The sequence below is a fragment of the Odontesthes bonariensis genome, chromosome 11 (assembly GCF_027942865.1).
Source record: "Odontesthes bonariensis isolate fOdoBon6 chromosome 11, fOdoBon6.hap1, whole genome shotgun sequence".
NCBI lineage: Eukaryota > Metazoa > Chordata > Actinopteri > Atheriniformes > Atherinopsidae > Odontesthes > Odontesthes bonariensis.
In genome coordinates, this window is record NC_134516.1 from 29,428,742 (window position 1) to 29,453,002 (window position 24,261).

Genomic DNA, 24,261 nt, shown 5'->3' on the forward strand with positions numbered 1-24,261 from the left:
GCTTACGGCCACACCACCCTGAACACGCCTGATCTCGTCAGATCTCAGAAGCCAAGCAGAGTCGAGCCTGGTTAGTACTTGGATGGGAGACCGCCTGGGAATACCAGGTGCTGTAAGCCTTTTGGCTTCTCCAGGCGCATGCAGTTTGGCTACGTCAAATGCAAAACTAGTCCCTGTTTGACTTTTTGGAACTTGTCCTTTCTGAGGACAAAGTTAAATGTATGAGGATCAAAGCCAACAATGGCCTGGGACATCTCAGCAGATCCAGGATCAGCAACATGGAGACTGAGAGCCAAACAGAAACAGAGGTGTCTGCCAACCAATCAGCAGCAGCCCAAGCTGGTTAACTTCCTGGTGTCTGTGTGGCACACGGTGATGGTCAGATGTTACATGCAGGCCGCAGAGAGAAGAGAAAAAAGCTTACAGCACCTGGTATTCCCAAGCGGTCTCCCATCCAAGTACTAACCAGGCCCGACCCTGCTTGGCTTCCGAGATCGGACGAGATCGGGCGTGTTCAGGGCGGTGTGGCCATAAGCCACAGTCCCTGTGACAAATATATGTTATATAGGTGCTGGAACCATACGTTTCCCCTATTTTTACCAAAGAGCTGGCTTGAGAGGCTGCTGTTGAGCCTGCACGTTGACTTCCCTGATGTGATTGTTCTCTGCAGCTGAAAATGGGACTCTCAGATAACTTAGTGTCTGTCAAAAGCCTCTGTTCCCTGTGTGTAGTTTTGTGTCCGTTGTCATATAGAGAAACCAGGGAAGCTCGATCCCACGACATGCTCATAAACTGCGTCTTCTCTAAACAGTATAGTTCTATTTTACAAGTCGGAATACAATAACAGATTCTGTTTCAGAATCTATAAAGAGCTGGTTTGTGATCCCATTGCTGGCTTACGGCCACACCACCCTGAACACGCCTGATCTCGTCAGATCTCAGAAGCCAAGCAGAGTCGGGTCTGGTTAGTACTTGGATGGGAGACCGCCTGGGAATACCAGGTGCTGTAAGCCTTTTGGCTTCTCCAGGCGCATTCAGTTTGGCTACGTCAAATGCAAAACTAGTCCCTGTTTGACTTTTTGGAACTTGTCCTTTCTGAGGACAAAGTTAAATGTATGAGGATCAAAGCCAACAATGGCCTGGGACATCTCAGCAGATCCAGGATCAGCAACATGGAGACTGAGAGCCAAACAGAAACAGAGGTGTCTGCCAACCAATCAGCAGCAGCCCAAGCTGGTTAACTTCCTGGTGTCTGTGTGGCACACGGTGATGGTCAGATGTTACATGCAGGCCGCAGAGAGAAGAGAAAAAAGCTTACAGCACCTGGTATTCCCAAGCGGTCTCCCATCCAAGTACTAACCAGGCCCGACCCTGCTTGGCTTCCGAGATCGGACGAGATCGGGCGTGTTCAGGGCGGTGTGGCCGTAAGCCACAGTCCCTGTGACAAATATATGTTATATAGGTGCTGGAACCATACGTTTCCCCTATTTTTACCAGAGAGCTGGCTTGAGAGGCTGCTGTTGAGCCTGCACGTTGACTTCCCTGATGTGATTGTTCTCTGCAGCTGAAAATGGGACTCTCAGATAACTTAGTGTCTGTCAAAAGCCTCTGTTCCCTGTGTGTAGTTTTGTGTCCGTTGTCATATAGAGAAACCAGGGAAGCTCAATCCCACGACATGCTCATAAACTGCGTCTTCTCTAAACAGTATAGTTCTATTTTACAAGTCGGAATACAATAACAGATTCTGTTTCAGAATCTATAAAGAGCTGGTTTGTGATTCCATTGCTGGCTTACGGCCACACCACCCTGAACACGCCTGATCTCGTCAGATCTCAGAAGCCAAGCAGAGTCGGGCCTGGTTAGTACTTGGATGGGAGACCGCCTGGGAATACCAGGTGCTGTAAGCCTTTTGGCTTCTCCAGGTGCATGCAGTTTGGCTACGTCAAATGCAAAACTAGTCCCTGTTTGACTTTTTGGAACTTGTCCTTTCTGAGGACAAAGTTAAATGTATGAGGATCAAAGCCAACAATGGCCTGGGACATCTCAGCAGATCCAGGATCAGCAACATGGAGACTGAGAGCCAAACAGAAACAGAGGTGTCTGCCAACCAATCAGCAGCAGCCCAAGCTGGTTAACTTCCTGGTGTCTGTGTGGCACACGGTGATGGTCAGATGTTACATGCAGGCCGCAGAGAGAAGAGAAAAAAGCTTACAGCACCTGGTATTCCCAAGCGGTCTCCCATCCAAGTACTAACCAGGCCCGACCCTGCTTGGCTTCCGAGATCGGACGAGATCGGGCGTGTTCAGGGCGGTGTGGCCGTAAGCCACAGTCCCTGTGACAAATATATGTTATATAGGTGCTGGAACCATACGTTTCCCCTATTTTTACCAGAGAGCTGGCTTGAGAGGCTGCTGTTGAGCCTGCACGTTGACTTCCCTGATGTGATTGTTCTCTGCAGCTGAAAATGGGACTCTCAGATAACTTAGTGTCTGTCAAAAGCCTCTGTTCCCTGTGTGTAGTTTTGTGTCCGTTGTCATATAGAGAAACCAGGGAAGCTCGATCCCACGACATGCTCATAAACTGCGTCTTCTCTAAACAGTATAGTTCTATTTTACAAGTCGGAATACAATAACAGATTCTGTTTCAGAATCTATAAAGAGCTGGTTTGTGATTCCATTGCTGGCTTACGGCCACACCACCCTGAACATGCCTGATCTCGTCAGATCTCAGAAGCCAAGCAGAGTCGGGTCTGGTTAGTACTTGGATGGGAGACCGCCTGGGAATACCAGGTGCTGTAAGCCTTTTGGCTTCTCCAGGCGCATTCAGTTTGGCTACGTCAAATGCAAAACTAGTCCCTGTTTGACTTTTTGGAACTTGTCCTTTCTGAGGACAAAGTTAAATGTATGAGGATCAAAGCCAACAATGGCCTGGGACATCTCAGCAGATCCAGGATCAGCAACATGGAGACTGAGAGCCAAACAGAAACAGAGGTGTCTGCCAACCAATCAGCAGCAGCCCAAGCTGGTTAACTTCCTGGTGTCTGTGTGGCACACGGTGATGGTCAGATGTTACATGCAGGCCGCAGAGAGAAGAGAAAAAAGCTTACAGCACCTGGTATTCCCAAGCGGTCTCCCATCCAAGTACTAACCAGGCCCGACCCTGCTTGGCTTCCGAGATCGGACGAGATCGGGCGTGTTCAGGGCGGTGTGGCCGTAAGCCACAGTCCCTCTGACAAATATATGTTATATAGGTGCTGGAACCATACGTTTCCCCTATTTTTACCAGAGAGCTGGCTTGAGAGGCTGCTGTTGAGCCTGCACGTTGACTTCCCTGATGTGATTGTTCTCTGCAGCTGAAAATGGGACTCTCAGATAACTGTCTGTCAAGCTCCTCTGTTCCCTGTGTGTAGTTTTGTGTCCGTTGTCATATAGAGAAACCAGGGAAGCTCGATCCCACGACATGCTCATAAACTGCGTCTTCTCTAAACAGTATAGTTCTATTTTACAAGTCGGAATACAATAACAGATTCTGTTTCAGAATCTATAAAGAGCTGGTTTGTTATTCCATTGCTGGCTTACGGCCACACCACCCTGAACACGCCTGATCTCGTCAGATCTCAGAAGCCAAGCAGAGTCGGGCCTGGTTAGTACTTGGATGGGAGACCGCCTGGGAATACCAGGTGCTGTAAGCCTTTTGGCTTCTCCAGGCGCATTCAGTTTGGCTACGTCAAATGCAAAACTAGTCCCTGTTTGACTTTTTGGAACTTGTCCTTTCTGAGGACAAAGTTAAATGTATGAGGATCAAAGCCAACAATGGCCTGGGACATCTCAGCAGATCCAGGATCAGCAACATGGAGACTGAGAGCCAAACAGAAACAGAGGTGTCTGCCAACCAATCAGCAGCAGCCCAAGCTGGTTAACTTCCTGGTGTCTGTGTGGCACACGGTGATGGTCAGATGTTACATGCAGGCCGCAGAGAGAAGAGAAAAAAGCTTACAGCACCTGGTATTCCCAAGCGGTCTCCCATCCAAGTACTAACCAGGCCCTACCCTGCTTGGCTTCCAAGATCGGACGAGATCGGGCGTGTTCAGGGCGGTGTGGCCGTAAGCCACAGTCCCTCTGACAAATATATGTTATATAGGTGCTGGAACCATACGTTTCCCCTATTTTTACCAGAGAGCTGGCTTGAGAGGCTGCTGTTGAGCCTGCACGTTGACTTCCCTGATGTGATTGTTCTCTGCAGCTGAAAATGGGACTCTCAGATAACTTAGTGTCTGTCAAAAGCCTCTGTTCCCTGTGTGTAGTTTTGTGTCCGTTGTCATATAGAGAAACCAGGGAAGCTCGATCCCACGACATGCTCATAAACTGCGTCTTCTCTAAACAGTATAGTTCTATTTTACAAGTCGGAATACAATAACAGATTCTGTTTCAGAATCTATAAAGAGCTGGTTTGTGATTCCATTGCTGGCTTACGGCCACACCACCCTGAACACGCCTGATCTCGTCAGATCTCAGAAGCCAAGCAGAGTCGGGCCTGGTTAGTACTTGGATGGGAGACCGCCTGGGAATACCAGGTGCTGTAAGCCTTTTGGCTTCTCCAGGCGCATGCAGTTTGGCTACGTCAAATGCAAAACTAGTCCCTGTTTGACTTTTTGGAACTTGTCCTTTCTGAGGACAAAGTTAAATGTATGAGGATCAAAGCCAACAATGGCCTGGGACATCTCAGCAGATCCAGGATCAGCAACATGGAGACTGAGAGCCAAACAGAAACAGAGGTGTCTGCCAACCAATCAGCAGCAGCCCAAGCTGGTTAACTTCCTGGTGTCTGTGTGGCACACGGTGATGGTCAGATGTTACATGCAGGCCGCAGAGAGAAGAGAAAAAAGCTTACAGCACCTGGTATTCCCAAGCGGTCTCCCATCCAAGTACTAACCAGGCCCGACCCTGCTTGGCTTCCGAGATCGGACGAGATCGGGCGTGTTCAGGGCGGTGTGGCCATAAGCCACAGTCCCTGTGACAAATATATGTTATATAGGTGCTGGAACCATACGTTTCCCCTATTTTTACCAGAGAGCTGGCTTGAGAGGCTGCTGTTGAGCCTGCACGTTGACTTCCCTGATGTGATTGTTCTCTGCAGCTGAAAATGGGACTCTCAGATAACTGTCTGTCAAGCTCCTCTGTTCCCTGTGTGTAGTTTTGTGTCCGTTGTCATATAGAGAAACCAGGGAAGCTCAATCCCACGACATGCTCATAAACTGCGTCTTCTCTAAACAGTATAGTTCTATTTTACAAGTCGGAATACAATAACAGATTCTGTTTCAGAATCTATAAAGAGCTGGTTTGTGATTCCATTGCTGGCTTACGGCCACACCACCCTGAACACGCCTGATCTCGTCAGATCTCAGAAGCCAAGCAGAGTCGGCTCTGGTTAGTACTTGGATGGGAGACCGCCTGGGAATACCAGGTGCTGTAAGCCTTTTGGCTTCTCCAGGCGCATTCAGTTTGGCTACGTCAAATGCAAAACTAGTCCCTGTTTGACTTTTTGGAACTTGTCCTTTCTGAGGACAAAGTTAAATGTATGAGGATCAAAGCCAACAATGGCCTGGGACATCTCAGCAGATCCAGGATCAGCAACATGGAGACTGAGAGCCAAACAGAAACAGAGGTGTCTGCCAACCAATCAGCAGCAGCCCAAGCTGGTTAACTTCCTGGTGTCTGTGTGGCACACGGTGATGGTCAGATGTTACATCCAGGCCGCAGAGAGAAGAGAAAAAAGCTTACAGCACCTGGTATTCCCAAGCGGTCTCCCATCCAAGTACTAACCAGGCCCGACCCTGCTTGGCTTCCGAGATCGGACGAGATCGGGCGTGTTCAGTGCGGTGTGGCCGTAAGCCACAGTCCCTCTGACAAATATATGTTATATAGGTGCTGGAACCATACGTTTCCCCTATTTTTACCAGAGAGCTGGCTTGAGAGGCTGCTGTTGAGCCTGCACGTTGACTTCCCTGATGTGATTGTTCTCTGCAGCTGAAAATGGGACTCTCAGATAACTTAGTGTCTGTCAAAAGCCTCTGTTCCCTGTGTGTAGTTTTGTGTCCGTTGTCATATAGAGAAACCAGGGAAGCTCAATCCCACGACATGCTCATAAACTGCGTCTTCTCTAAACAGTATAGTTCTATTTTACAAGTCGGAATACAATAACAGATTCTGTTTCAGAATCTATAAAGAGCTGGTTTGTGATTCCATTGCTGGCTTACGGCCACACCACCCTGAACACGCCTGATCTCGTCAGATCTCAGAAGCCAAGCAGAGTCGGGCCTGGTTAGTACTTGGATGGGAGACCGCCTGGGAATACCAGGTGCTGTAAGCCTTTTGGCTTCTCCAGGCGCATGCAGTTTGGCTACGTCAAATGCAAAACTAGTCCCTGTTTGACTTTTTGGAACTTGTCCTTTCTGAGGACAAAGTTAAATGTATGAGGATCAAAGCCAACAATGGCCTGGGACATCTCAGCAGATCCAGGATCAGCAACATGGAGACTGAGAGCCAAACAGAAACAGAGGTGTCTGCCAACCAATCAGCAGCAGCCCAAGCTGGTTAACTTCCTGGTGTCTGTGTGGCACACGGTGATGGTCAGATGTTACATGCAGGCCGCAGAGAGAAGAGAAAAAAGCTTACAGCACCTGGTATTCCCAAGCGGTCTCCCATCCAAGTACTAACCAGGCCCGACCCTGCTTGGCTTCCGAGATCGGACGAGATCGGGCGTGTTCAGGGCGGTGTGGCCGTAAGCCACAGTCCCTGTGACAAATATATGTTATATAGGTGCTGGAACCATACGTTTCCCCTATTTTTACCAGAGAGCTGGCTTGAGAGGCTGCTGTTGAGCCTGCACGTTGACTTCCCTGATGTGATTGTTCTCTGCAGCTGAAAATGGGACTCTCAGATAACTTAGTGTCTGTCAAAAGCCTCTGTTCCCTGTGTGTAGTTTTGTGTCCGTTGTCATATAGAGAAACCAGGGAAGCTCGATCCCACGACATGCTCATAAACTGCGTCTTCTCTAAACAGTATAGTTCTATTTTACAAGTCGGAATACAATAACAGATTCTGTTTCAGAATCTATAAAGAGCTGGTTTGTGATTCCATTGCTGGCTTACGGCCACACCACCCTGAACACGCCTGATCTCGTCAGATCTCAGAAGCCAAGCAGAGTCGGGTCTGGTTAGTACTTGGATGGGAGACCGCCTGGGAATACCAGGTGCTGTAAGCCTTTTGGCTTCTCCAGGCGCATTCAGTTTGGCTACGTCAAATGCAAAACTAGTCCCTGTTTGACTTTTTGGAACTTGTCCTTTCTGAGGACAAAGTTAAATGTATGAGGATCAAAGCCAACAATGGCCTGGGACATCTCAGCAGATCCAGGATCAGCAACATGGAGACTGAGAGCCAAACAGAAAAAGAGGTGTCTGCCAACCAATCAGCAGCAGCCCAAGCTGGTTAACTTCCTGGTGTCTGTGTGGCACACGGTGATGGTCAGATGTTACATGCAGGCCGCAGAGAGAAGAGAAAAAAGCTTACAGCACCTGGTATTCCCAAGCGGTCTCCCATCCAAGTACTAACCAGGCCCGACCCTGCTTGGCTTCCGAGATCGGACGAGATCGGGCGTGTTCAGGGCGGTGTGGCCGTAAGCCACAGTCCCTGTGACAAATATATGTTATATAGGTGCTGGAACCATACGTTTCCCCTATTTTTACCAGAGAGCTGGCTTGAGAGGCTGCTGTTGAGCCTGCACGTTGACTTCCCTGATGTGATTGTTCTCTGCAGCTGAAAATGGGACTCTCAGATAACTGTCTGTCAAGCTCCTCTGTTCCCTGTGTGTAGTTTTGTGTCCGTTGTCATATAGAGAAACCAGGGAAGCTCGATCCCACGACATGCTCATAAACTGCGTCTTCTCTAAACAGTATAGTTCTATTTTACAAGTCGGAATACAATAACAGATTCTGTTTCAGAATCTATAAAGAGCTGGTTTGTGATTCCATTGCTGGCTTACGGCCACACCACCCTGAACACGCCTGATCTCGTCAGATCTCAGAAGCCAAGCAGAGTCGGGTCTGGTTAGTACTTGGATGGGAGACCGCCTGGGAATACCAGGTGCTGTAAGCCTTTTGGCTTCTCCAGGCGCATGCAGTTTGGCTACGTCAAATGCAAAACTAGTCCCTGTTTGACTTTTTGGAACTTGTCCTTTCTGAGGACAAAGTTAAATGTATGAGGATCAAAGCCAACAATGGCCTGGGACATCTCAGCAGATCCAGGATCAGCAACATGGAGACTGAGAGCCAAACAGAAACAGAGGTGTCTGCCAACCAATCAGCAGCAGCCCAAGCTGGTTAACTTCCTGGTGTCTGTGTGGCACACGGTGATGGTCAGATGTTACATGCAGGCCGCAGAGAGAAGAGAAAAAAGCTTACAGCACCTGGTATTCCCAAGCGGTCTCCCATCCAAGTACTAACCAGGCCCGACCCTGCTTGGCTTCCGAGATCGGACGAGATCGGGCGTGTTCAGGGCGGTGTGGCCATAAGCCACAGTCCCTGTGACAAATATATGTTATATAGGTGCTGGAACCATACGTTTCCCCTATTTTTACCAGAGAGCTGGCTTGAGAGGCTGCTGTTGAGCCTGCACGTTGACTTCCCTGATGTGATTGTTCTCTGCAGCTGAAAATGGGACTCTCAGATAACTGTCTGTCAAGCTCCTCTGTTCCCTGTGTGTAGTTTTGTGTCCGTTGTCATGTAGAGAAACCAGGGAAGCTCGATCCCACGACATGCTCATAAACTGCGTCTTCTCTAAACAGTATAGTTCTATTTTACAAGTCGGAATACAATAACAGATTCTGTTTCAGAATCTATAAAGAGCTGGTTTGTGATTCCATTGCTGGCTTACGGCCACACCACCCTGAACACGCCTGATCTCGTCAGATCTCAGAAGCCAAGCAGAGTTGGGTCTGGTTAGTACTTGGATGGGAGACCGCCTGGGAATACCAGGTGCTGTAAGCCTTTTGGCTTCTCCAGGCGCATTCAGTTTGGCTACGTCAAATGCAAAACTAGTCCCTGTTTGACTTTTTGGAACTTGTCCTTTCTGAGGACAAAGTTAAATGTATGAGGATCAAAGCCAACAATGGCCTGGGACATCTCAGCAGATCCAGGATCAGCAACATGGAGACTGAGAGCCAAACAGAAACAGAGGTGTCTGCCAACCAATCAGCAGCAGCCCAAGCTGGTTAACTTCCTGGTGTCTGTGTGGCACACGGTGATGGTCAGATGTTACATCCAGGCCGCAGAGAGAAGAGAAAAAAGCTTACAGCACCTGGTATTCCCAAGCGGTCTCCCATCCAAGTACTAACCAGGCCCGACCCTGCTTGGCTTCCGAGATCGGACGAGATCGGGCGTGTTCAGGGCGGTGTGGCCGTAAGCCACAGTCCCTGTGACAAATATATGTTATATAGGTGCTGGAACCATACGTTTCCCCTATTTTTACCAGAGAGCTGGCTTGAGAGGCTGCTGTTGAGCCTGCACGTTGACTTCCCTGATGTGATTGTTCTCTGCAGCTGAAAATGGGACTCTCAGATAACTTAGTGTCTGTCAAAAGCCTCTGTTCCCTGTGTGTAGTTTTGTGTCCGTTGTCATATAGAGAAACCAGGGAAGCTCGATCCCACGACATGCTCATAAACTGCGTCTTCTCTAAACAGTATAGTTCTATTTTACAAGTCGGAATACAATAACAGATTCTGTTTCAGAATCTATAAAGAGCTGGTTTGTGATTCCATTGCTGGCTTACGGCCACACCACCCTGAACACGCCTGATCTCGTCAGATCTCAGAAGCCAAGCAGAGTCGGGTCTGGTTAGTACTTGGATGGGAGACCGCCTGGGAATACCAGGTGCTGTAAGCCTTTTGGCTTCTCCAGGCGCATTCAGTTTGGCTACGTCAAATGCAAAACTAGTCCCTGTTTGACTTTTTGGAACTTTTCCTTTCTGAGGACAAAGTTAAATGTATGAGGATCAAAGCCAACAATGGCCTGGGACATCTCAGCAGATCCAGGATCAGCAACATGGAGACTGAGAGCCAAACAGAAACAGAGGTGTCTGCCAACCAATCAGCAGCAGCCCAAGCTGGTTAACTTCCTGGTGTCTGTGTGGCACACGGTGATGGTCAGATGTTACATGCAGGCCGCAGAGAGAAGAGAAAAAAGCTTACAGCACCTGGTATTCCCAAGCGGTCACCCATCCAAGTACTAACCAGGCCCGACCCTGCTTGGCTTCCGAGATCGGACGAGATCGGGCGTGTTCAGGGCGGTGTGGCCCTAAGCCACAGTCCCTGTGACAAATATATGTTATATAGGTGCTGGAACCATACGTTTCCCCTATTTTTACCAGAGAGCTGGCTTGAGAGGCTGCTGTTGAGCCTGCACGTTGACTTCCCTGATGTGATTGTTCTCTGCAGCTGAAAATGGGACTCTCAGATAACTGTCTGTCAAGCTCCTCTGTTCCCTGTGTGTAGTTTTGTGTCCGTTGTCATATAGAGAAACCAGGGAAGCTCGATCCCACGACATGCTCATAAACTGCGTCTTCTCTAAACAGTATAGTTCTATTTTACAAGTCGGAATACAATAACAGATTCTGTTTCAGAATCTATAAAGAGCTGGTTTGTGATTCCATTGCTGGCTTACGGCCACACCACCCTGAACACGCCTGATCTCGTCAGATCTCAGAAGCCAAGCAGAGTCGGGTCTGGTTAGTACTTGGATGGGAGACCGCCTGGGAATACCAGGTGCTGTAAGCCTTTTGGCTTCTCCAGGCGCATTCAGTTTGGCTACGTCAAATGCAAAACTAGTCCCTGTTTGACTTTTTGGAACTTGTCCTTTCTGAGGACAAAGTTAAATGTATGAGGATCAAAGCCAACAATGGCCTGGGACATCTCAGCAGATCCAGGATCAGCAACATGGAGACTGAGAGCCAAACAGAAACAGAGGTGTCTGCCAACCAATCAGCAGCAGCCCAAGCTGGTTAACTTCCTGGTGTCTGTGTGGCACACGGTGATGGTCAGATGTTACATCCAGGCCGCAGAGAGAAGAGAAAAAAGCTTACAGTACCTGGTATTCCCAAGCGGTCTCCCATCCAAGTACTAACCAGGCCCGACCCTGCTTGGCTTCCGAGATCGGACGAGATCGGGCGTGTTCAGGGCGGTGTGGCCGTAAGCCACAGTCCCTGTGACAAATATATGTTATATAGGTGCTGGAACCATACGTTTCCCCTATTTTTACCAGAGAGCTGGCTTGAGAGGCTGCTGTTGAGCCTGCACGTTGACTTCCCTGATGTGATTGTTCTCTGCAGCTGAAAATGGGACTCTCAGATAACTTAGTGTCTGTCAAAAGCCTCTGTTCCCTGTGTGTAGTTTTGTGTCCGTTGTCATATAGAGAAACCAGGGAAGCTCAATCCCACGACATGCTCATAAACTGCGTCTTCTCTAAACAGTATAGTTCTATTTTACAAGTCGGAATACAATAACAGATTCTGTTTCAGAATCTATAAAGAGCTGGTTTGTGATTCCATTGCTGGCTTACGGCCACACCACCCTGAACACGCCTGATCTCGTCAGATCTCAGAAGCCAAGCAGAGTCGGGCCTGGTTAGTACTTGGATGGGAGACCGCCTGGGAATACCAGGTGCTGTAAGCCTTTTGGCTTCTCCAGGCGCATGCAGTTTGGCTACGTCAAATGCAAAACTAGTCCCTGTTTGACTTTTTGGAACTTGTCCTTTCTGAGGACAAAGTTAAATGTATGAGGATCAAAGCCAACAATGGCCTGGGACATCTCAGCAGATCCAGGATCAGCAACATGGAGACTGAGAGCCAAACAGAAACAGAGGTGTCTGCCAACCAATCAGCAGCAGCCCAAGCTGGTTAACTTCCTGGTGTCTGTGTGGCACACGGTGATGGTCAGATGTTACATGCAGGCCGCAGAGAGAAGAGAAAAAAGCTTACAGCACCTGGTATTCCCAAGCGGTCTCCCATCCAAGTACTAACCAGGCCCGACCCTGCTTGGCTTCCGAGATCGGACGAGATCGGGCGTGTTCAGGGCGGTGTGGCCGTAAGCCACAGTCCCTGTGACAAATATATGTTATATAGGTGCTGGAACCATACGTTTCCCCTATTTTTACCAGAGAGCTGGCTTGAGAGGCTGCTGTTGAGCCTGCACGTTGACTTCCCTGATGTGATTGTTCTCTGCAGCTGAAAATGGGACTCTCAGATAACTTAGTGTCTGTCAAAAGCCTCTGTTCCCTGTGTGTAGTTTTGTGTCCGTTGTCATATAGAGAAACCAGGGAAGCTCAATCCCACGACATGCTCATAAACTGCGTCTTCTCTAAACAGTATAGTTCTATTTTACAAGTCGGAATACAATAACAGATTCTGTTTCAGAATCTATAAAGAGCTGGTTTGTGATTCCATTGCTGGCTTACGGCCACACCACCCTGAACACGCCTGATCTCGTCAGATCTCAGAAGCCAAGCAGAGTCGGGCCTGGTTAGTACTTGGATGGGAGACCGCCTGGGAATACCAGGTGCTGTAAGCCTTTTGGCTTCTCCAGGCGCATGCAGTTTGGCTACGTCAAATGCAAAACTAGTCCCTGTTTGACTTTTTGGAACTTGTCCTTTCTGAGGACAAAGTTAAATGTATGAGGATCAAAGCCAACAATGGCCTGGGACATCTCAGCAGATCCAGGATCAGCAACATGGAGACTGAGAGCCAAACAGAAACAGAGGTGTCTGCCAACCAATCAGCAGCAGCCCAAGCTGGTTAACTTCCTGGTGTCTGTGTGGCACACGGTGATGGTCAGATGTTACATGCAGGCCGCAGAGAGAAGAGAAAAAAGCTTACAGCACCTGGTATTCCCAAGCGGTCTCCCATCCAAGTACTAACCAGGCCCGACCCTGCTTGGCTTCCGAGATCGGACGAGATCGGGCGTGTTCAGGGCGGTGTGGCCATAAGCCACAGTCCCTGTGACAAATATATGTTATATAGGTGCTGGAACCATACGTTTCCCCTATTTTTACCAGAGAGCTGGCTTGAGAGGCTGCTGTTGAGCCTGCACGTTGACTTCCCTGATGTGATTGTTCTCTGCAGCTGAAAATGGGACTCTCAGATAACTTAGTGTCTGTCAAAAGCCTCTGTTCCCTGTGTGTAGTTTTGTGTCCGTTGTCATATAGAGAAACCAGGGAAGCTCGATCCCACGACATGCTCATAAACTGCGTCTTCTCTAAACAGTATAGTTCTATTTTACAAGTCGGAATACAATAACAGATTCTGTTTCAGAATCTATAAAGAGCTGGTTTGTGATTCCATTGCTGGCTTACGGCCACACCACCCTGAACACGCCTGATCTCGTCAGATCTCAGAAGCCAAGCAGAGTCGGGCCTGGTTAGTACTTGGATGGGAGACCGCCTGGGAATACCAGGTGCTGTAAGCCTTTTGGCTTCTCCAGGCGCATTCAGTTTGGCTACGTCAAATGCAAAACTAGTCCCTGTTTGACTTTTTGGAACTTGTCCTTTCTGAGGACAAAGTTAAATGTATGAGGATCAAAGCCAACAATGGCCTGGGACATCTCAGCAGATCCAGGATCAGCAACATGGAGACTGAGAGCCAAACAGAAACAGAGGTGTCTGCCAACCAATCAGCAGCAGCCCAAGCTGGTTAACTTCCTGGTGTCTGTGTGGCACACGGTGATGGTCAGATGTTACATGCAGGCCGCAGAGAGAAGAGAAAAAAGCTTACAGCACCTGGTATTCCCAAGCGGTCTCCCATCCAAGTACTAACCAGGCCCGACCCTGCTTGGCTTCCGAGATCGGACGAGATCGGGCGTGTTCAGGGCAGTGTGGCCGTAAGCCACAGTCCCTGTGACAAATATATGTTATATAGGTGCTGGAACCATACGTTTCCCCTATTTTTACCAGAGAGCTGGCTTGAGAGGCTGCTGTTGAGCCTGCACGTTGACTTCCCTGATGTGATTGTTCTCTGCAGCTGAAAATGGGACTCTCAGATAACTGTCTGTCAAGCTCCTCTGTTCCCTGTGTGTAGTTTTGTGTCCGTTGTCATATAGAGAAACCAGGGAAGCTCGATCCCACGACATGCTCATAAACTGCGTCTTCTCTAAACAGTATAGTTCTATTTTACAAGTCGGAATACAATAACAGATTCTGTTTCAGAATCTATAAAGAGCTGGTTTGTGATTCCATTGCTGGCTTACGGCCACACCACCCTGAACACGCCTGATCTCGTCAGATCTCAGAAGCCAAGCAGAGTCGGGCCTGGTTAGTACTTGGATGGGAGACCGCCTGGGAATACCAGGTGCTGTAAGCCTTTTGGCTTCTCCAGGCGCATTCAGTTTGGCTACGTCAAATGCAAAACTAGTCCCTGTTTGACTTTTTGGAACTTGTCCTTTCTGAGGACAAAGTTAAATGTATGAGGATCAAAGCCAACAATGGCCTGGGACATCTCAGCAGATCCAGGATCAGCAACATGGAGACTGAGAGCCAAACAGAAACAGAGGTGTCTGCCAACCAATCAGCAGCAGCCCAAGCTGGTTAACTTCCTGGTGTCTGTGTGGCACACGGTGATGGTCAGATGTTACATGCAGGCCGCAGAGAGAAGAGAAAAAAGCTTACAGCACCTGGTATTCCCAAGCGGTCTCCCATCCAAGTACTAACCAGGCCCGACCCTGCTTGGCTTCCGAGATCGGACGAGATCGGGCGTGTTCAGGGCGGTGTGGCCGTAAGCCACAGTCCCTGTGACAAATATATGTTATATAGGTGCTGGAACCATACGTTTCCCCTATTTTTACCAGAGAGCTGGCTTGAGAGGCTGCTGTTGAGCCTGCACGTTGACTTCCCTGATGTGATTGTTCTCTGCAGCTGAAAATGGGACTCTCAGATAACTTAGTGTCTGTCAAAAGCCTCTGTTCCCTGTGTGTAGTTTTGTGTCCGTTGTCATATAGAGAAACCAGGGAAGCTCGATCCCACGACATGCTCATAAACTGCGTCTTCTCTAAACAGTATAGTTCTATTTTACAAGTCGGAATACAATAACAGATTCTGTTTCAGAATCTATAAAGAGCTGGTTTGTGATTCCATTGCTGGCTTACGGCCACACCACCCTGAACACGCCTGATCTCGTCAGATCTCAGAAGCCAAGCAGAGTCGGGCCTGGTTAGTACTTGGATGGGAGACCGCCTGGGAATACCAGGTGCTGTAAGCCTTTTGGCTTCTCCAGGCGCATGCAGTTTGGCTACGTCAAATGCAAAACTAGTCCCTGTTTGACTTTTTGGAACTAGTCCTTTCTGAGGACAAAGTTAAATGTATGAGGATCAAAGCCAACAATGGCCTGGGACATCTCAGCAGATCCAGGATCAGCAACATGGAGACTGAGAGCCAAACAGAAACAGAGGTGTCTGCCAACCAATCAGCAGCAGCCCAAGCTGGTTAACTTCCTGGTGTCTGTGTGGCACACGGTGATGGTCAGATGTTACATGCAGGCCGCAGAGAGAAGAGAAAAAAGCTTACAGCACCTGGTATTCCCAAGCGGTCTCCCATCCAAGTACTAACCAGGCCCGACCCTGCTTGGCTTCCGAGATCGGACGAGATCGGGCGTGTTCAGGGCGGTGTGGCCGTAAGCCACAGTCCCTGTGACAAATATATGTTATATAGGTGCTGGAACCATACGTTTCCCCTATTTTTACCAGAGAGCTGGCTTGAGAGGCTGCTGTTGAGCCTGCACGTTGACTTCCCTGATGTGATTGTTCTCTGCAGCTGAAAATGGGACTCTCAGATAACTGTCTGTCAAGCTCCTCTGTTCCCTGTGTGTAGTTTTGTGTCCGTTGTCATATAGAGAAACCAGGGAAGCTCGATCCCACGACATGCTCATAAACTGCGTCTTCTCTAAACAGTATAGTTTTATTTTACAAGTCGGAATACAATAACAGATTCTGTTTCAGAATCTATAAAGAGCTGGTTTGTGATTCCATTGCTGGCTTACGGCCACACCACCCTGAACACGCCTGATCTCGTCAGATCTCAGAAGCCAAGCAGAGTCGGGCCTGGTTAGTACTTGGATGGGAGACCGCCTGGGAATACCAGGTGCTGTAAGCCTTTTGGCTTCTCCAGGCGCATTCAGTTTGGCTACGTCAAATGCAAAACTAGTCCCTGTTTGACTTTTTGGAACTTGTCCTTTCTGAGGACAAAGTTAAATGTATGAGGATCAAAGCCAACAATGGCCTGGGACATCTCAGCAGATCCAGGATCAGCAACATGGAGACTGAGAGCCAAACAGAAACAGAGGTGTCTGCCAACCAATCAGCAGCAGCCCAAGCTGGTTAACTTCCTGGTGTCTGTGTGGCACACGGTGATGGTCAGATGTTACATGCAGGCCGCAGAGAGAAGAGAAAAAAGCTTACAGCACCTGGTATTCCCAAGCGGTCTCCCATCCAAGTACTAACCAGGCCCGACCCTGCTTGGCTTCCGAGATCGGACGAGATCGGGCGTGTTCAGGGCGGTGTGGCCGTAAGCCACAGTCCCTGTGACAAATATATGTTATATAGGTGCTGGAACCATACGTTTCCCCTATTGTTACCAGAGAGCTGGCTTGAGAGGCTGCTGTTGAGCCTGCACGTTGACTTCCCTGATGTGATTGTTCTCTGCAGCTGAAAATGGGACTCTCAGATAACTTAGTGTCTGTCAAAAGCCTCTGTTCCCTGTGTGTAGTTTTGTGTCCGTTGTCATATAGAGAAACCAGGGAAGCTCGATCCCACGACATGCTCATAAACTGCGTCTTCTCTAAACAGTATAGTTCTATTTTACAAGTCGGAATACAATAACAGATTCTGTTTCAGAATCTATAAAGAGCTGGTTTGTGATTCCATTGCTGGCTTACGGCCACACCACCCTGAACACGCCTGATCTCGTCAGATCTCAGAAGCCAAGCAGAGTCGGGCCTGGTTAGTACTTGGATGGGAGACCGCCTGGGAACGGCTCATGACCCCCCCAAGTCCCTATTGCTCAACCTGGGATCGATCATAAAAGGATCAAAAGGAAGGACGCCCCCTGGTGTTCACTCGCCTAAACTTTTATTTACAGAGATGTTATGCATGTATGAGGGCTGGATGATTGAAATCTACTTGGCTGCTGAATGTTGTTTGTATTATTTGCAGTTTGAGTTGATGTAGACTGATGAGATTATGTTATTACTGTGTTAATGTTATGTTTTCCCATACAAATTAGGTGTTACATCTTTAATTATGTGCTAATTTGCATACATTTCAGATGTAGAAATCTGAAAATGTGATAAAGTCAGGTTAAAGATTGTTGCTATAAAAAATATTGCTTGTAAGGAACAAGCCTGGGAGGTTTCATGTAGATATTTGATACTTAAATGTTCTATCCTATTTACCTGTAGTACATTGCCTGTATTATTAGGCTTATGCCTATGTTGTTGTGGTAATTAGGAGGCTTCAAACCCATTTTTGAGCCTGGCATACAGCATACAACCTTGAATACCCCTTCAAATGTTGTATAGCTCATTTTCTGAAATCCTGCCAATTGGGGGAAAGTGAAAACTTGCAGTAACACCTTTTTTCAGCAACAGAGATATGCAAACACCAGCAAATAAGTGTACAAACAATTCATTTTATTAATGGCAGAGTCAGATAAAGCACCAGATGTTTCTCTGCTCACAATATAAACAAAAATACATATATTCTCATCCAACAAATGTGCAATAGTGCAAGAAAATATTCTTATATGTAGTATTATTATTATATCACATTCTATTCTATTGGAAGGCCATCATTTCCTCGTCTGAACATCTGGCATACAACTCTTTTTTTGCCACTCCTGACAGCCTGTACTAAGAGCACCATGTCGTCCTTGTTGTAGGCCAGCACTGCACCTGCCAAGGCACTCATGGGCGCCCCATACTTGGAAAGGCTCTGTTGGATCCCAGCAGGATCACAGCAGGATCACAGCAGGATCCCAGCAGGATCCCAGCAGGATCCCAGCGGTGCTGCCGGTGGCACACAGCACCCTTCTGCACCCAGTGTCTGAACAGAGTCTCCAGGAAGGAGGAACCGCTGTCACTGAAATGATAGCAAGATTTTATACAGCATGTGTTCCTTGTAAAAAGATGTGATTTAATGTTAACTGTTTCATCTGTCAGTTAAATTGTTGATTTCATTATCAGTTATTTGGAATTGTTCTTAAACTTACCGACAACAGTTGTTGTCTGCATATCAAGCATAACAAGGCGCTATGCATCCCATGCAGCAGTCACACACTAAATCTGGTTGTGTCAGATGCTGCCAAGTCTTCAGTGTTGTCCATGTCCTTTTTTGGTGTGCTGCAACGACTGTACAACCTATTCAGTTCTTCTGTGCAACGCTGGGCAATTTTGAAGCAGCATGTGAAGCAGCTCACCCTTAAGCCACTTTCAGGGACGAGATGGGAGGCCCGAATTGACAGTGTGAAAGTAGTGCGGTACCAGCTACCTGAAATACTAGACGCACTGTCAGCACTGCAGACATCTGCTACAGAGAAGGGGGACTCAGAGACCATGTCCTCAGCAAAAAGCTTACATGGTGAGCTTAAAACATGGTCCTTTCTTCTGTGCACAATAATCTGGTACAACGTTTTGTATCAGGTTAACCATGTGAGCAAGCTCCTCCAGAGCCCGGATGTTTCAATGCAAACACTGAAAAAAGAAACCGAGGGAGTGACAGAGTACCTAGAAGATTTCAGGGAAAATGGACTAGCATCAAGCCAAACGGATGCAATGGAGATTGCAGAAGATCTGGAAATTAAGAGGAAATTACCTGAGAAAAGGCAGCGGAAAAAGAAAAGGCAGTTCCTGTACGAGAGTACAGACGAAACACAATCGACCCCAGAAGAGGCCTTCAGAAGGGAATTCTTCCTGCCTTTGATTGACACTGCCATTACAAGCTTGACAGACAGATTTTCCAGACTGGAAGGTGTGTATGCCCTGTATGACTTTCTGTTCACGGTTGATAACATGAGGGACACAATCAAGAGTAGAAAACTGCATGAGAGATGCAAGAAAGTGGAACAAACCCTCCATGATGTTGATGCAGACGACTTGGCATTGGAAATCAACTCTGCTGTCCACACCTTTCCAGATGATGTATCCAGGTGCCCATTTAAAATGCTGGACTACATATACAGTGAGAAGCTGTTGGACCTGTACAGCAATTTAAGCATTGCACTGCGCTTACTTCTGACCCTTCCTGTCTCTGTTGCCTCCGGAGAGAGGAGCTTTTCATCTCTGAAGCGCATAAAGAACTACATGAGGTCGACCATGACCCAAGAGAGGCTCTCTGGACTGGCACTCATGTCAATTGAGAGTGACGTCCGCAGGTCTTTGGACTTGGAGGGGATTGTGTCTGCATTTGCTGAGGCCAAGGTCCGCAAGCAGCAGTTTTAATCATTTTGGCTGTGTGTGTGTGTGGTTTGTCATTCCCTTTTAAAATGAGCCACAAAAAAAATAAAGACTACTTTCCAGAGTATGTTTGACCTCTTTTGTGATTAAAATGCACGAAATTGCATGTAGGAAATACAAAATTTTCTGGGGGAGGACCCCCAGACCCCACGTAAAAAAGAAAGCCCTAGGGCCTCCAACAACCCCTTTGCCTAGGGCCCCCAAAATCCTAGAAACGGGCCTGCGTATAACGCAGCCAAGAAATCACAAGTTTGTTTAGGAGTATGTACCTTTAAGAGGTCAGTGTTGAAATCACCACAGATCACAAGTGTTTTATTATCTGCTATAATTGTCTGTTCCAACGCTTCAGGCTTGTGCCTCTTGTTTAAAACTTAATAACAATTGCAGGCTTGGATTTGTTATCCTTTCATGCAAAAGTGCAGCAAGCTGATATCTGTTGATTTTCAAGATGAATGTTCTTACTTGCCTTGAAGTGAACCACTTGTTCATTTACATCCTCCACTCAACCTGATAGCCATTAAATACTGTGTCTTCTGAGCAGGTTTGGTGGTTCAACAACAAAACAAATGTAATGAAGTTTTAAAACTGCAGCGAAAGAGATGGAATAAATGGAGATCTGACACATTACGAACTACAGGACAGTTAGGATTAGCTGTTGTTTGCATGGAGATAAAACAGGTTTTAAAGGTGTTGCAGCTAACATTCAGAAACACTTGGTGTAACTCCAGAGCACCAGAGCCTCTGACCAAAAGAGAAGCTAATATAAACTTATTTACCTGAAGAACTTCAGCAGCTCATAAGGCACTTTATCTGGAGAGTGGGTGGCTCTGGTCTTATCTGGCTCTTTGCTAGAGGCCTTTTAGGCCAGAGGATGTGAGCTCTTAGGATTACCATGACCTGGATGAGTGAGAATCTTCATCAACATGCTGTGTGTGCTGATGCTAACTGTAAAGATGTGAAGCTCAGACAGGAGAGCTGCTTGTTGTATGAGGACACAGTGTGTGTCTTATATGGAGGTGGAAGCCTGGCTCAAATATAGAAATCATTTCTTTGTATGTTCCCGATTTAAATGTGTCCTCTCAGTGGCTGTGAAGTACTGTCAGTAATACTGAGCGGGACTCTGCATTTATGGAGATGTGTCTCCCCCTGGTGGCGAGTAGAGGAACTGCATGATGTCAGTTTGATGAAGCGTTCAACTGAAGGAGGAAGTGAAAGTCTTCCAGTGGTTCCTGCAGAATCCTGACTCACTGGATGGTTTCCTGCCATGAAAAAGCTCCGTCTGCAGAAGACGAGCAGAACGGAGCCAGCGGGCCTGATGCTGCAGATGTGCTGAACACCACAGATGCAATGGTTGGGACAAAGATGGTTGGAGAGAAGACACAGAGGAGTGAAGGCCAGCTGTAGAAAGAAAAGCACCTCCAGATCTGCTGTCTGATGCTGATATCAGTGAAAATGGGCTTCTTCTTCTCCTGTCTGATGATGTGCTCAGTAATTTCAGTGATACATCCCTCAGGTTCAGCCTTTGTTGGTCTGGTGAACACCTTTACTTTCTCTCACAGCCTGCTGTGTTTTTCACTGACTGATTCCATCTGAGTTATGAAGGCAAAACAGGAAACTATGAAAAGATGAGAAAAACATCTGGATTGTACTGATGTGTGTGTGTCCCGTTACTTTAGAAAGACTGAACTTATAAAGGTTCCCATGGTGACCATGTGTTCTGATAGTGTTGTATGAGTTTTATAAACTCTGAGGTGTCAAACAGAAGCTGTGAACATTACAAGTGTCACTGCTGCCTCCAGAACCACTTCCGCTACACCGGCTTCAGGAGCCAGTAGGAACTTTGTCCGTCTCTGACGTCATAAGTAATAACCAATGGGAGAGCAGCTGAGCATTTGGAACAAGCCCCGCCCCCTCGCTGGCTGCTTCTGCTGGGGTGAAGCACAGAGATAAATCCTCGTTCCCTCTGTTAAAGGGGAACTCCGGGGCATTTGAAGCGTGTTTCCATTGCTAGAGGTTGTCAAATAATGATAGTATGACACAGAGAGGTGCGTATCTGCGCTCCCTGTGTGGAGATCGCTCTGTCCGCACAGCATGTCATGCGAGGCTAATACGTGGTGGCTAAGGGGCAAGCGCTAACCCTTCCACGTAAAACAACAACTTGCACACAGCAGAAACGTCACACCACTTTATAACCCATCCGACATTACAACAATACATGCCCAGTAATATTGTTGTAATGTTTTAAATACTTGAACGCAGTTTTTCTAGAGAATATAATTGTTTTGTATATGGGATTATTCTCCATTGACTCTTTTGGGCTTTCACATGCGCGAGCCTACAACCAGCCGGTGAGTTATATGCTGTTTATAAAGTTGTTTTGTAACGTCCCCATGCCAGTAATGTGAGAACCATGCATATGGTTTTGATGGTAAGGCTTGTGACTTTATTGTCGGATGGGTTATAAAGTGGCGTGACGTTTCTGCAGTGTGCAAGTTGTTGTTTTACGTGGAAGGGTTAGCGCTTGCCCCTTAGCCACCACGTATTAGCCTCGCATGACATGCTGTGCGGACAGAGCAATGTCCACACAGGGAGCGCAGATACGCACCTCTCTGTGTCATACCATCATTATTTGACAACCTCTAGCAATGGAAACACGCTTCAAATGCCCCGGAGTTCCCCTTTAAAGACACCTTTATGCCCACTGAATCCAGTCTGAGGAGAACTCTGAAATGTTTCAGCTAACAGGAAAGCCCCCCCCCACTCCCCTCAGTATTAATTAGTATCTCCAATCTAATTAAATAAAAATAAAAAACGAGCACAGACCGCTCAGTCAATGGCATGTACCCATAGAAAAAATACACACACAACACACAACCTGACTATCGGCTAACAACCATGATCAGTAACCCACACAAACCCAGACACATAAAGGCGGCCAGCAATCGGATAAACCAATGAAGTGAATCAATCCTGTGAAAGAATGAAAACAAGTGACTGAAACCTGCACTCACCCATTATGAAGTTAACTCTGCCAGCCCCATAATCTTGCCCCTGCTCAGCCAACTCCTTGACGTCGGGTATGTTGGTAACGTTACGGCGGCTAGCATTAGCAACAAGGCTGCTAGGCTTGCTAAATCGGTAAGCATTAGGCTACAGAAGAAAGCTAGTCTTTTTAGCTACATCATATTATCATCTTTCTTCTCGGCTATAACCTTTGTTTACGGCCACTGGCCCTAACCTGACGCGTTAGCTTAGCTGTCAAATCACCGGAAGTTTTCACCGGAAGTACTGGGGCACACACGAAAGCTCTCTCCAGACATATCTTTCTTTCTTTCCGCCCAGATGAAATTTAATGCCACTCTTCAAAAATCAGAGAAATTTAAGACATTTTAAGACCTTAAAAAACGTATTTTTTATTTAAGACTTTTAGATCGTGTCCCCTCATGCACTGCAGTGTTTGAGGCAATCTCCGGTCAAACATCAAAGTGAACCCAGGGGGGGGCACACAAGCGTGGATGGGGGGGCAATGCCCCCGAGTGCCCCCCCGTGGCGCCGGCGCTGGTTCCAGATCAAATCCCACCTCTCTCCATCTGTGGCGAGAGGAGCAGGAGACATAACATTAGTGTCCATGTGCAGCCGGCGCAGAGGCGAGGGCCAAGGGACCGTCTACAAAGTGCAACACCTGCTCCAGAAATATTCAATAACTCCGCTCTAACGAGTCTTAATGCTACTAAAATCACTGCAGACATCAACGGCCTCCCGTTGGTTCCACAAACACAGCTTGTGCTTCATTTGGTCCGTGTGTGTGAGTGTGAGTATGTTGTTCTGAACAATTGACCAACATCTGTATTCCAGACTGTGGTGTCACCTCAGGAGACTCTGATATCCTGCTGCTTATACTACAACAGGTGTGTGCAGCAGGAACAGGGAAAGGATGGATGAGATCTTTATGATATGATGGAGGTTGGAGCTTCAACAAGAAGATGAGAAAAGTCTTTATATTTCCACATTTATTTTCTTCATCTTTGACAGATCTGTCCTTTTTGTGGCAGTTCAGTAAAATTATGGAGTTTCTGCAGTCCGGGAGGCCAAACTGACATCATGCAGTTTATATTTACACCACAAGAGGGTAAAAAAGTCTCCTTCCGTCCCAGTTCCAGCAGATATTAGTTACATTAGAGCTGAACTGAACATGGATCAGTAACATTTATTCAGTCCTGATCATCAGTGTTTGTCCAGTTATGGTAACAAAGACAAACTGAACACATGTGGCACCATTAAAGATGATTTACAGCCCTTAAATGAACTCTCCGTCTCCTCTGTAACTGATGAGTTCAACATGTTGAAGAGCTGTTTGAACCAACTCTGAACTCATTCATTCATTCATTCATTCATTCATTCATTCATTCATTCATTCATTCATTCATATCGTCTCACACTTTGATGGAAACGTGTCCCACAAAGAAAAGTGATCATTCATTTCTTTAGATCTAAAATAATCAGTGTTGATAATCTGAGGCTCTTTTGTACAAATCTAACATGTTTTTAATCCTATAAATGATGTGATCATGTGACCGGCACTAAATCAGCTGTCTTCAGATCAGAGGTTATCGTTTTATTTGAATAAAATACTTTATAAAGAATCATTTCAGATGTAGAATATCTAAGTTACACAAAGAGCAGAGAGACCTCGATAAAATGACAAACTGACTTTTCAACAACA

The 24,261-nt window shown here is 47.2% G+C and overlaps 38 non-coding genes across 38 annotated transcripts; 19 read left to right on the plus strand and 19 right to left on the minus strand.

Annotated features, from left to right (window-relative positions):
- LOC142393419 (5S ribosomal RNA) lies at nucleotides 1-119 on the plus strand. Its single transcript, XR_012772024.1, has one exon. It is a non-coding gene; the product is annotated as a 5S ribosomal RNA (ribosomal RNA).
- Nucleotides 120-417: 298 nt separating this feature from the next.
- LOC142392159 (5S ribosomal RNA) lies at nucleotides 418-536 on the minus strand. Its single transcript, XR_012770826.1, has one exon. It is a non-coding gene; the product is annotated as a 5S ribosomal RNA (ribosomal RNA).
- A 358-nt stretch (nucleotides 537-894) lies between these two features.
- Nucleotides 895-1,013, plus strand: LOC142393240 (5S ribosomal RNA). Its single transcript, XR_012771854.1, has one exon. It is a non-coding gene; the product is annotated as a 5S ribosomal RNA (ribosomal RNA).
- A 298-nt stretch (nucleotides 1,014-1,311) lies between these two features.
- On the minus strand, nucleotides 1,312-1,430 carry LOC142391995 (5S ribosomal RNA). The gene has a single exon (XR_012770669.1). It is a non-coding gene; the product is annotated as a 5S ribosomal RNA (ribosomal RNA).
- Nucleotides 1,431-1,788: 358 nt separating this feature from the next.
- LOC142392912 (5S ribosomal RNA) lies at nucleotides 1,789-1,907 on the plus strand. Its single transcript, XR_012771542.1, has one exon. It is a non-coding gene; the product is annotated as a 5S ribosomal RNA (ribosomal RNA).
- A 298-nt stretch (nucleotides 1,908-2,205) lies between these two features.
- LOC142391996 (5S ribosomal RNA) lies at nucleotides 2,206-2,324 on the minus strand. The gene has a single exon (XR_012770670.1). It is a non-coding gene; the product is annotated as a 5S ribosomal RNA (ribosomal RNA).
- Nucleotides 2,325-2,682: 358 nt separating this feature from the next.
- LOC142393438 (5S ribosomal RNA) lies at nucleotides 2,683-2,801 on the plus strand. Its single transcript, XR_012772043.1, has one exon. It is a non-coding gene; the product is annotated as a 5S ribosomal RNA (ribosomal RNA).
- A 298-nt stretch (nucleotides 2,802-3,099) lies between these two features.
- Nucleotides 3,100-3,218, minus strand: LOC142391998 (5S ribosomal RNA). Its single transcript, XR_012770672.1, has one exon. It is a non-coding gene; the product is annotated as a 5S ribosomal RNA (ribosomal RNA).
- A 354-nt stretch (nucleotides 3,219-3,572) lies between these two features.
- Nucleotides 3,573-3,691, plus strand: LOC142392913 (5S ribosomal RNA). Its single transcript, XR_012771543.1, has one exon. It is a non-coding gene; the product is annotated as a 5S ribosomal RNA (ribosomal RNA).
- Nucleotides 3,692-3,989: 298 nt separating this feature from the next.
- On the minus strand, nucleotides 3,990-4,108 carry LOC142392571 (5S ribosomal RNA). The gene has a single exon (XR_012771216.1). It is a non-coding gene; the product is annotated as a 5S ribosomal RNA (ribosomal RNA).
- A 358-nt stretch (nucleotides 4,109-4,466) lies between these two features.
- On the plus strand, nucleotides 4,467-4,585 carry LOC142392915 (5S ribosomal RNA). Its single transcript, XR_012771544.1, has one exon. It is a non-coding gene; the product is annotated as a 5S ribosomal RNA (ribosomal RNA).
- A 298-nt stretch (nucleotides 4,586-4,883) lies between these two features.
- Nucleotides 4,884-5,002, minus strand: LOC142392161 (5S ribosomal RNA). The gene has a single exon (XR_012770828.1). It is a non-coding gene; the product is annotated as a 5S ribosomal RNA (ribosomal RNA).
- Nucleotides 5,003-5,356: 354 nt separating this feature from the next.
- LOC142393503 (5S ribosomal RNA) lies at nucleotides 5,357-5,475 on the plus strand. The gene has a single exon (XR_012772102.1). It is a non-coding gene; the product is annotated as a 5S ribosomal RNA (ribosomal RNA).
- A 298-nt stretch (nucleotides 5,476-5,773) lies between these two features.
- On the minus strand, nucleotides 5,774-5,892 carry LOC142393008 (5S ribosomal RNA). Its single transcript, XR_012771633.1, has one exon. It is a non-coding gene; the product is annotated as a 5S ribosomal RNA (ribosomal RNA).
- Nucleotides 5,893-6,250: 358 nt separating this feature from the next.
- LOC142392916 (5S ribosomal RNA) lies at nucleotides 6,251-6,369 on the plus strand. Its single transcript, XR_012771545.1, has one exon. It is a non-coding gene; the product is annotated as a 5S ribosomal RNA (ribosomal RNA).
- A 298-nt stretch (nucleotides 6,370-6,667) lies between these two features.
- Nucleotides 6,668-6,786, minus strand: LOC142391999 (5S ribosomal RNA). The gene has a single exon (XR_012770673.1). It is a non-coding gene; the product is annotated as a 5S ribosomal RNA (ribosomal RNA).
- Nucleotides 6,787-7,144: 358 nt separating this feature from the next.
- LOC142393241 (5S ribosomal RNA) lies at nucleotides 7,145-7,263 on the plus strand. Its single transcript, XR_012771855.1, has one exon. It is a non-coding gene; the product is annotated as a 5S ribosomal RNA (ribosomal RNA).
- A 298-nt stretch (nucleotides 7,264-7,561) lies between these two features.
- LOC142392000 (5S ribosomal RNA) lies at nucleotides 7,562-7,680 on the minus strand. Its single transcript, XR_012770674.1, has one exon. It is a non-coding gene; the product is annotated as a 5S ribosomal RNA (ribosomal RNA).
- Nucleotides 7,681-8,034: 354 nt separating this feature from the next.
- LOC142393242 (5S ribosomal RNA) lies at nucleotides 8,035-8,153 on the plus strand. The gene has a single exon (XR_012771856.1). It is a non-coding gene; the product is annotated as a 5S ribosomal RNA (ribosomal RNA).
- A 298-nt stretch (nucleotides 8,154-8,451) lies between these two features.
- On the minus strand, nucleotides 8,452-8,570 carry LOC142392162 (5S ribosomal RNA). Its single transcript, XR_012770829.1, has one exon. It is a non-coding gene; the product is annotated as a 5S ribosomal RNA (ribosomal RNA).
- A 354-nt stretch (nucleotides 8,571-8,924) lies between these two features.
- LOC142393148 (5S ribosomal RNA) lies at nucleotides 8,925-9,043 on the plus strand. The gene has a single exon (XR_012771767.1). It is a non-coding gene; the product is annotated as a 5S ribosomal RNA (ribosomal RNA).
- A 298-nt stretch (nucleotides 9,044-9,341) lies between these two features.
- On the minus strand, nucleotides 9,342-9,460 carry LOC142392001 (5S ribosomal RNA). Its single transcript, XR_012770675.1, has one exon. It is a non-coding gene; the product is annotated as a 5S ribosomal RNA (ribosomal RNA).
- A 358-nt stretch (nucleotides 9,461-9,818) lies between these two features.
- LOC142393243 (5S ribosomal RNA) lies at nucleotides 9,819-9,937 on the plus strand. The gene has a single exon (XR_012771857.1). It is a non-coding gene; the product is annotated as a 5S ribosomal RNA (ribosomal RNA).
- A 298-nt stretch (nucleotides 9,938-10,235) lies between these two features.
- LOC142392569 (5S ribosomal RNA) lies at nucleotides 10,236-10,354 on the minus strand. The gene has a single exon (XR_012771214.1). It is a non-coding gene; the product is annotated as a 5S ribosomal RNA (ribosomal RNA).
- Nucleotides 10,355-10,708: 354 nt separating this feature from the next.
- Nucleotides 10,709-10,827, plus strand: LOC142393244 (5S ribosomal RNA). Its single transcript, XR_012771858.1, has one exon. It is a non-coding gene; the product is annotated as a 5S ribosomal RNA (ribosomal RNA).
- Nucleotides 10,828-11,125: 298 nt separating this feature from the next.
- On the minus strand, nucleotides 11,126-11,244 carry LOC142392573 (5S ribosomal RNA). Its single transcript, XR_012771218.1, has one exon. It is a non-coding gene; the product is annotated as a 5S ribosomal RNA (ribosomal RNA).
- Nucleotides 11,245-11,602: 358 nt separating this feature from the next.
- Nucleotides 11,603-11,721, plus strand: LOC142392917 (5S ribosomal RNA). The gene has a single exon (XR_012771546.1). It is a non-coding gene; the product is annotated as a 5S ribosomal RNA (ribosomal RNA).
- Nucleotides 11,722-12,019: 298 nt separating this feature from the next.
- Nucleotides 12,020-12,138, minus strand: LOC142392002 (5S ribosomal RNA). Its single transcript, XR_012770676.1, has one exon. It is a non-coding gene; the product is annotated as a 5S ribosomal RNA (ribosomal RNA).
- A 358-nt stretch (nucleotides 12,139-12,496) lies between these two features.
- LOC142392918 (5S ribosomal RNA) lies at nucleotides 12,497-12,615 on the plus strand. The gene has a single exon (XR_012771547.1). It is a non-coding gene; the product is annotated as a 5S ribosomal RNA (ribosomal RNA).
- A 298-nt stretch (nucleotides 12,616-12,913) lies between these two features.
- On the minus strand, nucleotides 12,914-13,032 carry LOC142392163 (5S ribosomal RNA). Its single transcript, XR_012770830.1, has one exon. It is a non-coding gene; the product is annotated as a 5S ribosomal RNA (ribosomal RNA).
- A 358-nt stretch (nucleotides 13,033-13,390) lies between these two features.
- On the plus strand, nucleotides 13,391-13,509 carry LOC142392920 (5S ribosomal RNA). The gene has a single exon (XR_012771549.1). It is a non-coding gene; the product is annotated as a 5S ribosomal RNA (ribosomal RNA).
- A 298-nt stretch (nucleotides 13,510-13,807) lies between these two features.
- On the minus strand, nucleotides 13,808-13,926 carry LOC142392522 (5S ribosomal RNA). Its single transcript, XR_012771168.1, has one exon. It is a non-coding gene; the product is annotated as a 5S ribosomal RNA (ribosomal RNA).
- A 354-nt stretch (nucleotides 13,927-14,280) lies between these two features.
- Nucleotides 14,281-14,399, plus strand: LOC142392921 (5S ribosomal RNA). Its single transcript, XR_012771550.1, has one exon. It is a non-coding gene; the product is annotated as a 5S ribosomal RNA (ribosomal RNA).
- Nucleotides 14,400-14,697: 298 nt separating this feature from the next.
- On the minus strand, nucleotides 14,698-14,816 carry LOC142392003 (5S ribosomal RNA). The gene has a single exon (XR_012770677.1). It is a non-coding gene; the product is annotated as a 5S ribosomal RNA (ribosomal RNA).
- A 358-nt stretch (nucleotides 14,817-15,174) lies between these two features.
- Nucleotides 15,175-15,293, plus strand: LOC142392922 (5S ribosomal RNA). The gene has a single exon (XR_012771551.1). It is a non-coding gene; the product is annotated as a 5S ribosomal RNA (ribosomal RNA).
- A 298-nt stretch (nucleotides 15,294-15,591) lies between these two features.
- On the minus strand, nucleotides 15,592-15,710 carry LOC142392004 (5S ribosomal RNA). Its single transcript, XR_012770678.1, has one exon. It is a non-coding gene; the product is annotated as a 5S ribosomal RNA (ribosomal RNA).
- A 354-nt stretch (nucleotides 15,711-16,064) lies between these two features.
- Nucleotides 16,065-16,183, plus strand: LOC142392923 (5S ribosomal RNA). The gene has a single exon (XR_012771552.1). It is a non-coding gene; the product is annotated as a 5S ribosomal RNA (ribosomal RNA).
- A 298-nt stretch (nucleotides 16,184-16,481) lies between these two features.
- On the minus strand, nucleotides 16,482-16,600 carry LOC142392006 (5S ribosomal RNA). Its single transcript, XR_012770679.1, has one exon. It is a non-coding gene; the product is annotated as a 5S ribosomal RNA (ribosomal RNA).
- Between the last annotated feature and the right edge of the window lie 7,661 nt (nucleotides 16,601-24,261).